The 13,322-nt window shown below is 41.8% G+C and overlaps 1 protein-coding gene across 1 annotated transcript in view; it reads right to left on the bottom strand.

Moving 5' to 3' along the window:
- Positions 1–13,322, bottom strand: part of LOC120024657 (immunoglobulin superfamily member 21-like) — a 159,980-nt gene that overhangs the window by 61,157 nt on the left and 85,501 nt on the right. The gene's annotated exons all lie outside the window — the stretch shown is intronic.

Genomic DNA, 13,322 nt, shown 5'->3' with positions numbered 1-13,322 from the left:
TGGGTGGTGCAGTTGCTGTACCCGGCGGTGATACAGCCCGACAGGATGCTCTCGATTGTGCATCTGTAAAAGTTTGTCAGGGTTTTGGGTGATCAGCCAAATTTCTTCATCCTCCTTAGGAAGAAGAGGCGTTGTTGAGCCTTCTTCACCAAACGGTCTGTGTGGGTGGACCATTTCAGTTTGTCTGTGATGTGTATGCCCAGGAACTTAAACATTTCCACCTTCTACACTGCTATCCCTTCGATGTGGTTAGGGGGGTGCTCTCTCTGCTGTTTCCTGAAGTCCATGATCATCTCTTTTGTTTTGTTGACATTGAGTGAGAGGTTGTTTTCCTGACACCACACTCCGAGTGCCCTCACCTCCTCCCTGTAGGCTGTCTCGTCGTTGTTTGTGATCAGGCCCACTACTGTTGTGTCGTCTGCAAACTTGATTATTGACTTGGAGGCATGCATGGCCACGCTGTCATGGGTGAACAGGGAGAACAGGAGAGGGCTGAGCACACACACTTGTGGGGCCCTAGTGTTGAGGGTCAGTGAATTGGAGATGTTGTTTCCTACCTTCACCACCTGGGGGCGACCTGTCAGAAAGTCCAGGACCAAGTTGCACAGGTTGAGACCCAGGGCCCCCAGCTTGATGATGAGCTTGGAGGGTACTATGGTGTTGAATGCTGAGCTGTAGTCAATGAACAGCATTCTTAGATAGACATAATTATTTCCCAGATGGGATAGGGCAGTGTGCAGTGTGATGGCGATTGCGTCATCTGTGGACCTGTTGGGGCGGTATGCAAACTGAAGTGAGTCTAGGGTGGCTGGTAAGGGGGCGATGATATGATCCTTGACTAGCCTCTCAAAGCACTTCAAGATGACAGAAGTGAGTGCTACGGGGCCGTAGTCATTTAGTTCAGTTGTCTTTGCCTTCTTGGGTACAGGAACAATGGTAGTCATCTTGAAGCATGTGGGGACAACAGACTGGGATAGGGAACGATTGAATATGTCTGTAAACACACCAGCCAGCTGGTCTGCGCATGCTCTGAGGACATGGCTGGGGATTCCGTCTGGGCCAGCAGCATTGCGAGGGTTAACTTCTCTAGGATAGGGGGCAGCATTTTCACGTTTGGATGAAAAGCTTACCCAAATTCAACTGCCAGCTACTCATCCCCAGAAGATAAGATATGCATATTGTTAGTATATTTGGATAGAACACACTCTGAAGTTTCAAAAACTGTTTGAATCATGTCTGTGAGTATAACAGAACTTATTTAGCAGGCAAAACCCCGAGGACAAACCATTCAGATGTTGTTTTTTTTAGGTCACTCTCTTTTCAATGAGTTTTCATTGGGAAACCGGATTTCTAATCGACCTGCTTGCAGTTCCTACCGCTTCCACTGGATGTCAACAGTCTTGAGAAATTGGTTGAGGTGATTCCTTTGTGTAATGAAGAAGTACGGCCATCTTGAATGAGAGTCACATTAAGTGTCCTGTTAGATAGAAGCGCATGACCAAAAAGCTAGCTACAGTTTGTTTTAATCCTTTATTGAACAAAGATCATCCCGTCTTCAATTTTATCGATTATTTAGGTTAAAAAATACCTAAAGTTGTATTACAAAAGTAGTTTGACATTTTTTGGCAAAGTTTATAGGTAACCTTTGAGATATTTTGTAGTCACATTTGAGCAATTTGGAAGCGGTGTTTTTCTGGATCAAACGCGCCAAATAAATTGACATTTTGGATATATATTGACGGAATTAATCGAACAAAAGGACCATTTGTGATGTTTATGGGACATATTAGAGTGCCAACAACAGAAGCTCGTCAAAGGAAAGGCATGAATTATATTTTTATTTCTGCGTTTTGTGTCGCGCCTGCAGGGTTGAAATATGCTTCTCTCTCTTTGTTTACTATGGTGCTATCCTCAGATAATAGGATCGTTTGCTTTTGCCCGAAAAGGCTATTTGAATTCTGACATGTTGGCTGGATTCACAACCAGTGTAGCTTTAATTTGGTATCTTTCATTTGGTATCTTTCATTTTCATTTCTGGCTTTTGGCCAAGTGAGACAGTAGCGTCCCGCCTAAACTCAGATTTTTGGATATAAATATGCACTTTACCGAACAAAACATACATGTTTTGTGTAACATGAAGTCCTATGAGTGTCATCTGATGAAGATCATCAAAGGTTAGTGATTAATTTTATCTATATTTCTGCTTTTTGTTACTCCTCTCTTTGGCTGGAAAAATGGCTGTCTTTTTCTGTGACTTGGCTCTGACCTAACATAATCGTTTGCTGTGCTTTCGTCGTAAAACCTTTTTGAAATCGGACACTGTGGCTGGATTTACAACAAGTGTATCTTTAAAATTGTGTAAAATACTTGTATGTTTGAGGAATTTTAATTATGGGATTTCTGTTGTTTTGAATTTGGCGCCCTGCAGAATTTGGCGCCCTGACGCTAGCGTCCCACCTACCCTAGAGATGTTAAAATCCCCAGCTACAATAAATGCAGCCTACGGATATATAGTTTCCAATTTACATAGAGCGAAGTTCCTTGTGGGCCATCTTGGTGATCACTAGAGGGGGAGAAGCCCTGTGACTGAACCGTCTCTCTGGAAGGCAACCATTGCTCGAATTTCGCCTACTTTGTTGTCAAGAGACTGGACATTGGTGAGTAGTATACTCGGGAGTGGTGGGCGATGTGCACGTCTACGGAGCCTGACCAGTAGGCCGCTCCATCTGTCCCTTCTGCAGCGCCTTTGTTTTGGGTCAGCTACTGGGATTAAATCCATTGTCCTGGGTGGTGGTCTGAATAGAGGATCCGCTTCGGGAAAGTCGTATTCCTGGTCTTGATGTTGGTAAGTTGACGTTGCTCTTATATCCAATAGTTCTTCCCGGCTGTATGTAATAAGACTTAAGATTTCCTGGGGTAACAATGTAAGAAACAATACATAAAAAACAAAATATTGCATAGTTTCCTAAGAACTCGAAGCGAGGCGACCATCTCTGTCGGCGCCATTTTGTGGTAGTGAGAATCCTTGAGCAGGCTTGGGAGCAGGCAATGTTGAAAAGTAATCTTTGGACATGTTGTACTTTTCTTAAATGTAGATTTGTAATTGACTAAAACAACCAGGCAACAAGAAAATTGTGTTTTAAAAAGGTAAAGTTTTTGCTGTGAGTCAATGGGGTAACCAAGACAACCGTAGTTTGTTTTCCCCACAGGTGGGCGGGGCCGCAACGTTCTATTTAATACCATCTGGGACTATAGGATAAGCCTTTTTGGTTATAGGTAGAACTCTTTTAGGTTCCATGTAGAACCTTCTGTGGTAAGGGATATACATGGAACCCAAATGAGTTTTACCTGGAACCAAAAAGGGTTCTTTAAAGGGTTCCCCTATGGGGACAGCCGAATAACCCTTTAATGTTCTAGATAGTAGTGTTGTCACGATACCAACATTTTACAAACGATACGACACATGGGCAAGTATCACGATACCGAGTAGTGTCGTGATACCACGGTGGACAAATTATTTAACTTCACACTGTTCAGTGTATAATAGAATATTACATTTAATGGTTGATTTGGTCATATTTTCAAAGGCCTACATATGATTTGGTTGGAGGAACGGGAGGAAGGAATATACATGCATAATGTTCTGCATGTCATTGTGTCAGTAAGGGGAAAACACTGCCTGAAACTTTCTTTACTCTTCAGTTAACACAGACACACACTCTCCCTCCTTTCCTCACAAACTCTGTCTCCCTCACTCTCATAAACACACACACACCACTCTCTTTCCCACAAACACACTCCTCCCAACTTTTAAAACGCTAGGTACAAAACAGAATTTAAGGAGCACCAGAAAGAACTAGATTTCTTATTTAGTTTAAGATTACATCAGGCGTATATGAATCCTACTTTTGAAGCACATCTCAAACCCTTTTCCTTTCTTCCTGTGCCAATCAAATTTGACTAAACCTTCTGTCAAGTTAGCAGGTTGTTAGGTAACATGACTGAACAACAATGTTTGTTATCAAACCAATAATTAGCGACCCGGGATCAGTTTAAAGCGGGCCGCAACATGGTATGCGGAACTATATAAAATGCGCGTGAATCCCAATAGAAAGAAAAATAGGCATCTCTGGTAATACAGTTGAAGTCGGAAGTGTACATACACCTTAGCCAAATACATTTAAACTCAGTTTTTCACAATTCCTGACATTTAATCCTAGTAATAATTCCCTTGTAAATTGGATCACCACTTCATTTTATGAATGTGAAATGTCAGAATAATAGTAGAGAGAATGATTTATTTCAACTTTTATTTATTTCATCACATTCCCAGTGGGTCAGAAGTTTATATACACTCAATTAGTATTAGCATTTGGTGGCATTTCCTTTAAATTGTTTAACTTGGGTCAAACGTTTCGGGTAGCCTTCCACAAGCTTTCCACAATACATTGGGTGAATTTTGGCCCATTCCTCCTGACAGAGCTGGTGTAACTGAGTCAGGTTTGTAGGCCTCCTTGCTCGCACACACTTTTTCAGTTCTGCCCACACATTTTCTATAGGATTGAGGTCAGGGCTTTGTGATGGCCACTCCAATACCTTGACTTTGTTGTCCTTAAAAGCCATTTTGCCACAACTTTGGAAGTATGCTTGGGGTCATTGTCCATTTGGAAGACTCATTTGCGACCAAGCTTTAACTTCCTGACTGATGTCTTGAGATGTTGCTTCAATATATCCACATCATTTTCCATCCTCATGATGCCATCTATTTTGTGAAGTGCACCAGTCCCTCCTGCAGCAAAGCACCCCCACAACATGATGCTGCTACCATCGTGTTTCACGGTTGGGATGGTGTTCTGCGGCTTGCAAGCATCCCCCTTTTCCTCCAAACATAACGGTGGTCATTATGGCCAAACAGTTCTATTTTTGTTTCATCAGACCAGAGGACATTTCTCCAAAAAGTATGATCTTTGTCCACATGTGCAGTTGCAAACCGAAGTCTGTTTTTTTATGGCGGTTTTGGAGCAGTGGCTTCTTCCTTGCTGAGCGGCCTTTCAGGATATGTCGATATAGGACTCGTTTTACTGTGGATATATATACTTTTGTACCTGTTTCCTCCAGCATCTTCACAAGGTCCTTTGCTGTTGTTCTGGGATTGATTTGCACTTTTCGCACCAAAGTACGTTCTCTAGGACGTAGGAGACATGGTCCCATGGCTGCGTGGTCCATGGTGTTTATACTTGCATACTATTGTTTGTACAGATGAACGCGGCACCTTCAGGCATTTAGAAATTGCTTCCAAGGATGAACCAGACTTGTAGAGGTCTTGGCTGATTTCTTTTCATTTTCCCATGTCAAGCAAAGAGGCACTGAGTTTGAAGGTAGGCCTTGAAATACATCCACAGGTACACCTCCAATTGACTCAAATGATGTCAATTAGTCTATCAGAAGCTTCTAAAGCCATGACATCATTTTCTGGAATTTTCCAAGCTGTTTAAAGGCACAGTCAACTTAGTGTATGTAAACTTCTGACCCACTGGATTTGTGATATAGTGAATTATAAGTGAAATAATCTGTCTGTAAACAATTGTTGGAAAAATTACTTGTGTCATGCACCAAGTAGATGTCCTAAACGACTTGCCAAAACTATAGTTTGTTAACAAGAAACTTGTGGAGTGGTTGAAAAACGAGTTTTAATGACTCCAACCTAAGTGTATGTAAACTTCCGACTTCAACTGTATGGGTCATATATTTTTTTTACCGTTTAAGCTATAGACACACCATTTTCTTTTCTGTAAAGCTGAAAGCATGCCTGTCGTGAAGCGATGCTACATTTTCCCTCTCTGACACTCAGAGGCTGCATGACATTGAACTTGCAAAGTTTACTGTTCTCTGCTCTTGGTTATAACAAGCGATGAAATGATACACTGTATCAACATTGCTCGCTTTGCACCCTGCTTCAATGTAATAAATGTGCAAATCTAACAACAGAAGACTCATCAGGGTCTGGGTCTGCATCCCAGCTCGCCATCATGGCTAAATTATATTTTATAAAACTGACAGAGAAATAGACCTGCATGAAGAGTGGATGGAGAGAAGCAGGTGAGTGAGGGCTGGTAGATGATGCTGCTGCTGGCTGATTACAGCTGCCACAGGTGATATGTGCATGAACGTGAAGTGGATATTATTGGACCTGCCCATACAAGAGACTAGGGGCTGTTGCTTAAATTCAACTGAGTTTATAAACAAAACTGACTTTATAAACATTTTATAATAGGCACCAGCAGGTTCCTTAGATCATTAGGGCTGAAAAGGTTGGTAGTATCATATGAAACGGTACTATGGTATTCAAAAATGTTGGTATCTGTCACGCCCTGACCATAGAGAGCTTTTATTCTCTATGTTGGTTAGGTCGGGATGTGATTAAGGGTGTGTTATCTAGGTGAATTATATTTCTATGTTGGCCTGGTATGGTTCCCAATCAGAGGCAGCTGTTTATTGTTGTCTCTGATTAGGGATAATATTTAGGTAGCCATTTCCCCATTGTGCTTTGTGGGATCTTGTCTAGGTATAGTTGCCTGCGAGCATTATATCAGCTTCACGTTTCGTTTGTGAGCTTTATTGTTTTTGTTCTTTGAGTTTCTCTTCCTAATAAAGAGGATGGAAACATACCACGCTGCATCTTGGTCCAATCATTATGACGAGCGTGACAGTATCATAAGTAGCATGATGTTTTGGTACAGTGATAATACCGTGGTACTGGTACACCGTCCAAGACTACTAGAAAGCACCTTTTTTCCCTAAGAGTGTACTTATACACATGTAAGTTAACACATAACAACTCTACAGTGACTGTACTTTAAAGTGACATATAGAATGCTACTTATATTACTTCCCCCATTGACATGTCTCTGTCATAACAGGGGTTCTGTAGCAGGGGAGGTTAGGGAGTTTATCTGCGATTAACACTGGGTAGTTTGAGGATTCTGCGTCCTACAGCCTTTAATAAACAGTCGTTGGGCTCATGCTGTGAATATAATGGTGTTTTTTCCACAAGGCTGATCAGTCTAAATCTCTGCTGTTAAACAATAGCCATGCATGGGGGAGAACACACAGCAAGTCCTACTCAGGACACTTCCACACATTACATGAGAAGACAAGCGAACCCTTTATGTGCCTGCAGGATCCCTCGTCTCAAGGTATATTTAGTATGGAGAAGCACACACACTTCCACAGACAGGTGCTGGTTTTGTGTGGTTGTGTTAATCAATTTCTTTGTGTTCATATCATTGCCAAAACTACTGTAGACTAGTCAAGAGATTGACTTACAAATAAATAAAAATAAATAAAAGATATTGACATTGGTTTTAATGTCAGTGTGTCAAGTCTTCCTATACAGTCCTGACATCAACACAAACCCACTAACAACAATAAATCATCAATGCCATCACTGCTAATATAAAAGAACGGGAAAGCCAAAGGCGCTTATAACGTAGATGCAGAATTATTCAAAGTTATTCTATACAAACACAGACATATAGCTGCACATCGTAGAAGGGTTCAATATCTAACTGCAACAACATGAGTAACATCAAACTTTGATAGAAACGTCCCTTTTTGTAGAACCCTGTCTTTCAAGGATAATTTGTAAAAATCCAAATAACTTCACAGATCTTCATTGTAAAGGGTTTAAACACTGTTTCCCATGCTTGTTCAATGAACCATAAACAATTAATGAACATGCACCTGTGGAGAGGTCGTTAAAACACTAACAGCTTACAGACGGTAGGCAATTAAGGTCACAGTTATGAAAACTTAGGACACTAAAAAGGCCTTTCTACTGACTCTGAAAAACACAAAAAGAAAGATGCCCAGGGTCCCTGCTCATCTGCATGAATGTTCCTTAGGCATGCTCCAAGGAGGCATGAGGACTGCAGATTTGGCCAGGGCAATAAATTGTAATGTCTATACTGTGAGACGCCGAAGACAGCGCTACAGGGAGACAGGACGGACAGCTGATCGTCCTCGCAGTGACAGACCACGTGTAACAACACCTACACAGGATCGGTACATCCGAACACCACACCTGCGGGACAGGTACAGGATGGCAACAACAACAACTGCCCGAGTTGCACCAGGAACGCATAATCCCTCCATCAGTGCTCAGACTGTCCACAATAGGCTGAGAGAGGCTGGACTGAGGGCTTGCAGGCCTGTTGTAAGGCAGGTCCTCACCAGACATCACCGGCAACAACATTGCCTATGGGCCCCAACCCACCGTCACTGGACCAGACAGGACTGGCAAAAAGTGCTCTTCACTGACGAGTCGCAGTTTTGTCTCACCAGGGGTGATGGTCGGATTCGTGTTTATCATCGAAGGAATGAGCGTTGCACCGAGGCCTGTACTCTGGATCGTTTTGGAGGTGGAGGGTCCGTCATGGTCTGGGGCGGTGTGTCACAGCATAATCGGACTGAGCATGTTGTCATTGCAGGCAATCTCAACGCTGTGCGTTACAGGGAAGACATCCTCCTCCCTCATGTGGTACCCTTCCTGCAGGCTCATCCTGACATGACCCTCCAGCATGACAATGCCACCAGCCATACTGCTCGTTCTGTGTGTGATTTCCTGCAAGACAGGAATGTCAGTGTTCTGCCATGGCCAGCCCAGATCTCAATCCCATTGAGCACGTCTGGGACCTGTTGGATCGGAGGTTGAGGTCTAGGGCCATTCCCCCCAGAAATGTCCGGGAAGTTGCAGGTGCCTTGGTGAAAGAGTGGGGTAACATCTCACAGCAAGAACTGGCAAACCTGGTGCAGTCCATGAGGAGGAGATGCACTGCAGTACTTAATGCAGCTGGTGGCCACACTGTTACTTTTGATTTTGACCCCCTCCCTTTGTTCAGGGACACATTATTCAATTTCTGTTAGTCACATGTCTGTGGAACTTGTTCAGTTTATGTCTCAGTTGTTGAATCTTGTTATGTTCATTCAAATATTTACACATGTTAAGTTTGCTGAAAATAAACGCAGTTGACAGTGAGAGGACGTTTCTTTTTTTGCTGAGTTTATAATCGGCATATAAAAAGAAGTTGCGTTATCAACCATTGACCAGCAATAAACTATCTGGTTTCAGGAAAAGAAGGAGCTGAAAAGACCTGATTGTTGCTCCTGGGAGTGTTCTAACCAGTGTAAATGAGTACCACTGAGCAGTGGTAAACATCAATAAACATCAGAAAGAAAAGCAATTTCTTCTAAGGAGGTAGAATAAGCAGGAGAGAAAAACAGGTTGGTCATCAGAATGGAAACTATTAGACTGACTGGTCGGATATTACGCTAAGTCCTGCTAATTGGCTAATAAAATGATGATGATTGGTGACCTTATTCCATTAAGAAAACCTTGGGACTTGGAAAGGAGATGAACTGGCCATTTTTTACAAACAATTCTGAAAATCATCAACAGAGAAAGTATGACCTGAGGAGGACCTTGAGTCTATGTACAATTTCTCTTAGCAAGGAAGTAAAAACTACAAGAACATCTAACCAGGGTTAGCAAAACATAAGTGTACCCTTTAAAAAAGCTGAAGGCTAGTTTTGAAGTCAAGTAAAAACCTTGACAGAGGCCCAGGTCAAGATCTAGTGTAATCTCTGTCAACATTAGTGTGAATGTTGTCTGATGACAGAACATCCCATTGGAGAAGACGGCCAAAGACTTCCTTTGTTGCTATCCTACATTGGCGCAATAGGGGAGAGTCAGTGAGTGAGATGTTACCAATATGACAAAATGTTTCCTTGGGTTCTGCTTGATGTCAAAAGGCACTTGTACAAATATAAATGTGTGTATGTATAGAAGTGCTCCATGACAACACAAACAGTATTTCTGATTTTCTTTAGGGTAATTACTATTTGTCCCATTTGGAATTAATTGGAAGAAAAAAAAACACACAGCAGCCCACACTTTTTCAGATAAAGGTTCAAAACACTTCTTCATAATTGCATGAATCATACAGCACTTCATAGAAAATGTTTAAGGCTTCACATCAACCAGACATGTTTTTATGTCTTAAAACTTCAGAAAGCAAAAATAATTTTAAAAAGTATTTATTTTTTCCTAACTGATGTGCATACTGCCAGTTCAATTTTGGAGAGGAAACCCTAGAGGAAGTCAATGGGTTGTTTATTTTTCCCCATATTATCACCCTAGGTTTTAGCTCAGAGAGACAGACGTTAAATAATTCAATACATTTTTGAATACATTTCAGTCTATTTTTTCAATGAGCGCTCCAAGCCAACCTATTATAATGGTGCCGTACTATAAGTTGCTCCCTATCAGAGCACAGTGACTGGTGGGGGTGGTCACGTGATCAGAAGGAACTATTTATGTCAGAACAAAATTATCTTGGTGGAGACTGGGTACTATGTCTCTCTTAAGCTGAGGCAAAAACAAAGACCGGGGCATAAACAGCCAAACCATATGCCACGCGGAGGGGCATTAGTGTGACTCTCATTAAAATATGATACAGACGAAACACAGACCTGAGGAACGTTGGTACAGGATTAGTTAAATGGGTTGAGAGGAGGATGTATTATAGAGGGGAAGAGGACAGATCAGAGAGAGGGTAATGGATAATCACATCAAGGACACTCTGTGTGCTGGTGACCTTAGGCACAGTAATTCACGCACTTCCTAATGCATGTGATGAATCTGGCGTAAACGGCGTCCTTGTCAGGAGCTGATGATGATTAGCCCATTGTGTTCCAGTTCTTCCCTACGTCAGGCATAGGCTAGGGGTGCTCTACCCTCTCGTAACAAGTACAGGGCACAAGGGGAACAGCCGCCCCATAGCCATCCATCAAAACCCGTCACCGCCCTATTGCCAAATTCCGACTGCTAACCCTCATTGCTGTGTCTGCAGGCGTTGCTGTGTTTGGGCATGGCTGGAACGTCATTAATCCCAGCCGTTTATAAACGAGCAGCTAAATATACACAGCGCTTAATTAAAGTTGGGCATCCATTATTGAAGCAAATCCCAGTTTTATGGGATGAGAGAGTAATTAGTCCCTATACACCTTAGAGCTCATCTCAGTGTTCCTGGGTATATAAATACCAGCCCTGCTGCCTCATGAAGGGTATCCTCTAAATTACATCTTTGCGCCATGCAAAGGTTATAACAAAGGATTTCTGGGATTACGTGACATGGCGTTTAAACGCGTCGCATGCCACCCAAGATGCTCTTTATCAGGAAGGTGAATCTAAGCCTGACATTCAGTCAGCTGATATGTTTTATAGCCAACACTTGAAATACTTGAGGGCAATAGAACAACAGACTGTTGTCTTAATATGGCTCTCAAGGTTTCTCTGCCAAGGTCAGTCTGATCTCTAAGATACAAATTACTACTCCTGTCACGTTCCTGACCTATTTCTGTTAGTTTGTTGTATGTGTTAGTTGGTCAGGACGTGAGTTTGGGTGGGCATTCTATGTTTTCTGTTTCTATGTTGGTTTAAGGGTTGCCTGGTATGGCTCTTAATTAGAGGCAGGTGTTTGGCGTTCCTCTAATTGAGAGTCATATTTAGGTAGGTTGTTTCACAGTGTTCGTTGTGGGTGGTTGTCTCCTGTGTCAGTGTTTGTCGCACCATACGGGACTGTTCGGTTTGTTTTTGTACATCGTCATTTTGTGTAGTCTATTTTCCCTGTTCGTGCGTTCTTCGTGTTTAATGTAAGTTCGTCGTCCAGGTCTGTCTACTCCGTTTGTTGTTTTGTTAGTTATAGTGAAGTTCGTGTTTTTTCGTCTTGTCTTTAAATAAATTATGTGTTCACAACCCGCTGCGCCTTGGTTCCCTTGGTTCCCTCACTACTCCTCCTTTTCGGATGAAAAGGAGGAGAACAACCGTTACAACTCCTAATCTTTGAAATGTCACAGAGGAATCACTTTAGGTAATAACAAATGATGACCCTATTTCTACAATTGGGAAAAGAGCTATTGATTTTTTCATTTTGTCTGGAATTTCAATGTCTGGAATTATGACCTTTGCATGTGATGTACAGGAGATAGATATGTCGCTGGAACTCTAGTAAAGCGAAATTCCTTCATCTTTTGTGGTTAGCAGTCAGTAAACTTCACCTCAGGTGCAGTGAATACATCAAAACCAACCTGATCACTGTATTTCTGTACTTCTCACATCCAAAATTACCTTTTCGTATCATATGTCTACTAAAGGACTTCTCTACCTCATAATTAATTAGTTATTAAAAGCTGGACAATAGAGATTCATTCAAAATGAATTGGCAGAGGTCTCACAGCTAAATATCTACAGTGCCCAAGGGTTCTCGTATTTCCATTTCAAACCCCAGCTCTTGGACTCATGATTTGCTCAAGTGAATTCAACTAGAACAGAGTTGTTTCAAGGTCACTTGCATTGGTGTTAAAATGTCACTGATAGCAGGTAGGCTACATTGGCACAGGAACTATGAACTCAGTAGAGAAATAGATGTGTGAAACACATGTACTGATTCAAATCTTTATGCCCAATATGTGACAGATCACCAGCCAACCAGTGAAGTGGACAAAGAGGCAGAAGCTGTAGCAATGAATATGATGCATTATGACCCTCTAATGAGTTTGGCAAGATCAGCGCAAATAGCCAGGAATAACTGGCAAATAGGAAATGTTGTTAATTTCATTTTTCCAATTCGGTTGGTACGCAAAAGGTTTAAAAAAAAAAAAAAAGTGGTTGCTATGCAGGCTGACTAACATTCTTGTCACTTGCCAGCTAGCTAGCGAACTTCAGCTAACAGTCACTTCCAACATTGTATCTGGAATGACAGTAAACTAGCCACATTTTCTTTTGTTTTAGCTTTTTTTATATTGGCAATTACAGTACTTGGATATATCCATAATAATGACATTGATGCGTGCTTTCACTTGGCTCAGAAAAAGTTAACTTCTAGTCTGGACACTGTTCACTCTGTACACTACAGGGGAGATCATAGAAATAGAGTGAATAGAACGGGCGTCCCCATTTAAGTCAATAATGGCATAATAGGTGGGACTGGCAGCTATTGCTAGTGTACCCATAGGAGCAAAGCAGGAAGTAAAAGCAGGAAGTGTACCCATCAATCTGTGCTGTGATTTGTTGAATCAATTCAACTGACAATACAAAAAGTACATTCCATTGCATGAGCCACATCAGCTAACATTATTTGAATGAATATTCTACGTTACCATGGAAATTATTGTATCACAATACCAAGCAGCCATTGCGAGTGTACCCATGAGTTTACCAGTCAAATTGCCAGGATTAGAGGTTCAAAGAGAGTTCTATTTCT

The sequence above is a fragment of the Salvelinus namaycush genome, chromosome 2, assembly GCF_016432855.1.
Source record: "Salvelinus namaycush isolate Seneca chromosome 2, SaNama_1.0, whole genome shotgun sequence".
NCBI classification, from domain to species: Eukaryota; Metazoa; Chordata; class Actinopteri; order Salmoniformes; family Salmonidae; genus Salvelinus; species Salvelinus namaycush.
Note: the sequence above shows the minus strand (reverse complement) of the source record. Positions and strands in the feature narration are given on the sequence as shown.